The following is a 3835-nucleotide window of genomic DNA, read 5'->3' as shown; positions in this document are numbered from 1 at the left end:
TCCGCCCTGCTGCCGGAGCCCGCCCGACCCGACTGCGCGGCCACCGCGCTGGGGCTGCGGCGGGGCTGGGCAGGCTCCGAGCCGGCTTTACCCGGCGTCATCTGCCCGGGCCCTGCCCACAGCCCGGCCCCCCCGCACCGAGCCGGCAGCCAGAGCGATGCCTCAGCACCAGAGGCTGTGCTGCGAACAGCCCGGCTCTGCGATGTGCAAGCGTCTGCCTTGGAACAGGAGACTCCTCCATTGACATTGTCCTGTCTCCAACACGGCATCTCCAGAGGTGCTGCACAGTCATGGGGTCATCACAGGGTCCCAGACTGGAAGGGACCTGAAGGACAACAGGGTCCAGCCTTTCCAGGTGAAGCAGGGAATCATCACAGAACGGGTTGGGTTGAAAGGGACCTTAAAGCTCATCCAGTTCCAACCCCTGCCACGGGCAGGGACCCCTTCCACTGGAGCAGCTTGCTCCAAGCCCCTGTGTCCAACCTGGCCTTGAACACTGCCAGGGATGGGGCAGCCACAGCTTCTCTGGGCACCCTGGGCCAGCGCCTCAGCACCCCCACAGGGAAGAGCTTCTGCCTAAGAGCTCATCTCAATCTCCTCTCTGTCAGCATGACCCAGGCGCGATGGCCCAGCACCCTGCCCAGTTGATCTTAAGCGTGTCCCGTGCTGGGGAGTCCACCACTCCCTTGGGGAGATTATTCCAGTGGCTGCTTGTTCTCAGTGTGAAAAACTTCCCCCTTGCATCCAGCAGAATCGCCCCAGGAGTAACTTGTCCCCATCACCCCTCTGCTTTTCCATGGGACTCCTCATGAAAAGGGAGTCTCCGTCTTCTTTGTAGCCACCCTTTAAATACTTGGGAACTCTTTGCCTTGGAATTGTCTCTGTCTCCTCAGCTCTGCATTCTGGGATGCACCCCCAGCCTGGCAAGCCCAGCACAACTGCAGGGAGCCCTATGCACATTGGGGTGTCCACTGCCCCCCTTGCAGCCCTTCAGGAGCATTTACATCCACCCCACACTTCAGCACATCCTTCCTCCATCCCCAGGAGCTGCAGGCGGTACTGGTGGTACCCACCGAGAAAGTGGGTGCTGAGAGCAGCTGGGCTGCAAGAGCCTCCCGCCAAGCACCTCACTGCCAGGGTGGCCCCAGAGCTAGGCTGAACCCCAGCGCCAGCCCCAGGAGCCTGGCCAAGGGGGTTCAGGTCCTTCCAGACTCTGCCACTGAGGATTTCCTGCCCTTTGAGACCGCTGCAGGATTAGCCAGCCTTGGACACAGCAGGCTGGAATTAGGCAGCCTAAGCTATTCCTGCCAGGGTAAAACCAGCACGGAGCTCTCCCCCAGCTAGCCTCAATGGGAGCAGACGTGGGAATCTGCCCCTGGAGTTTCCTCCAGGGAAAAAGCTTTGGAGTTACCTCCTGGAGCAGAATTTTTTATTGAGTGGCTAAAACCAAACCACGAACAAAGATGGGATTAAACCCCTGGGGTGGGAGGAAGGAAGTGGAGCCATTGATCCTCACTGTGCTTCGTCTTTATTGGTAATCCCATCAGGCAGGCTATGGACAGTTGTATTCTTAGTAACAACCAACCATGGCACTTCCCATCCCTTCTCCGGTCTCTTTCCTGGGCCCTGCTCCTCAGAGCTGCTCCAGAGCTCAGCCACAGCACCCAGATGTTGGCAGCACCACAGCACCCTCTGCTTCAGCATCTTGTTTGATGTGCATTTGGTCCCTTCCTCCGCCCTTCCTGCCCAAATCCACTCCTTCCCTTGATGAAGCTACCAGCTTCCAAAGGTTTGAGTCACCACATGGATGGAGTGGAAAAGCAGGAGGGATGTGACAGCCAGGGCCGCTCCAGCAGGCTGATACAAAGGGGTACGAACAGCTCTGGAGCACAGGGAGGCTGGAGACAGAACCGGAGTGGGGAAACTCACGGGGCTGGGTCTTTGCTCCTGTGCCCAAGTGGGCTCTCTGCTTTAGGGACAGAGAGGGATTTTGGGCCACCGTGTTCTGCTGTGAGGCTGCTTTGGCCTCACACACGATGCACACACTCACTGCCCTCCATCACTGCCCACATCCAGAAGTCTTTTTCCCTAGCACTGCCCACTTTCCATGGGCCTTGGCTGGAAGCTGTTAGAGGGTGTTTGCATGCGCAGGAACGCGGTGGCGTTACCCAGCACAGAGATGGAGCAGTTCCCAAGCAGGATTTATCACCTCCCGAGAATGAGAGGCTCTGGTCCTCACGGCTTCTTGTGAGGTCAGGATCACTGGTGGGGAACCGGAGCTCCAGGCGGAGGCTCCATCAGCAGCGGGGCTCTGGGCCTGCAGTGATTCACGGGCAGGCTGCTGGAATTTGTAGGAGTGGTGAGAACCGCAGGGCCCAGACACCTCTGGGAAACAACGCTCCCGGTCCTGAAAGCAGCCACCGGGAGCACCAAGGCCACCGCTGCAGGAGCAGCAGCTCTCACCAAGCTGCGCACATCCAGCAACGAGGTGGTGGAAACAGCAGCACAGCGCAGCCCCCACAGCCAGACCTGGCTGAGAGCTGGGCTCCCTGTACAATGATCTGATGGGGAGGATTCCCCCAGGCAGAAGCCAAGCCCCGCGGGTCCTGTGGGAGATCAACTTCTCCCTGCCATGGCTCCTCAGAGCCAATTGGATGGAGTGAACTTGCCCTGACAGTGCAAGGCTCCCACTGGATGGGAGGGTCCCCCTAGGGTTCTTCCATCAATGAACAAGGCAAGATTGATGCCTCTGGCTCCTTCCATGCAGCCACATGCTCCGGGACAGGATGGATTCACACACCGGGTCACCGTGCAGGATACATTCACACACTGGATCACTGGGCAGGATGAATTCACACACGGGGCCACTGAGCAGGATGCATTCACACACCTGGTCACTGGGAGGGATGCATTCACACAGCGGGTCACTGGGAGGGATGCATTCACACAGCGGGTCACTGGGAAGGATACATTCACACAGCGGTCACCAGGCAGGCTCCCGGCCAGGGATCTGTGCCTTGGTGCTGCTGCCAGCTCTGGGACGAGCAGCGGAGAGGCTGGGGTGGGGATCACGGGGGTGGAACATGCCCTTGACGCCCATCCCCATCCCGGGGCCAGGCTGAGCCCGGCGCCCTCTCCCGGGAGCAGAGCAGCTCCGCCCCGCAGCGCAGGGACGCGGCGCGCCGGGAGCCCCCGTTACAGACGAGGCAGGAAAGGGTGGCAGCTGAAGAGCTTCAGCCACAAAGGGGGATTGAGGAGCCGCGGTGACAACTGCCAGCGCTGTGCAAGAGGGACGGGGCCGGCGCTGCTCCCGGGAATGGCGCGGAACAGCCGGGAGAGCACAACAGGACCGGATTTACCGCGCGGGACGTCCCTGCAGCGCCTGTTCGAGGGGCTCTGCTCACAGCCGGCATCCCTCCAACCCCGGAAGCAGGGGGGGTTCGGTACCCACCTCCAGCACTGCTGGAAGCCACACGCGGGCCTGCAGGATGCCGTGAGGAGAGCAGGGACGTGCTGGTTTCGAGCAGGACAAGCAGCAGCGCTGGTGTGCACAGACCTCACCAGCTCCAGGCAGATGATTCTGGGCGCCCAGGTCCTCCTTCCCCCACATCAAGGCCGGGCACAGACAGGCTTTACAACTGATCCAAACTCAGGTTATGCCTGTGAGCACCAGTCCTGCTGCCCAACACCAATACTACCTTTTCCTTGCCAAGGCCATCCTAGGCAGTGTCACTGTACTTGGCCTGTTCTTCACCTGACACAGGCTTGGAGGTCACTCTCCCCTCTGGCTGTTCATTACTTTTTCACATCCAGCCTTTTGCTAGCACTGATGCTG

This window comes from Psittacula echo (assembly GCF_963264785.1).
Source record: "Psittacula echo genome assembly, chromosome: 14".
Lineage (NCBI taxonomy): Eukaryota > Metazoa > Chordata > Aves > Psittaciformes > Psittacidae > Psittacula > Psittacula echo.
This window is presented reverse-complemented; position numbering follows the sequence as displayed.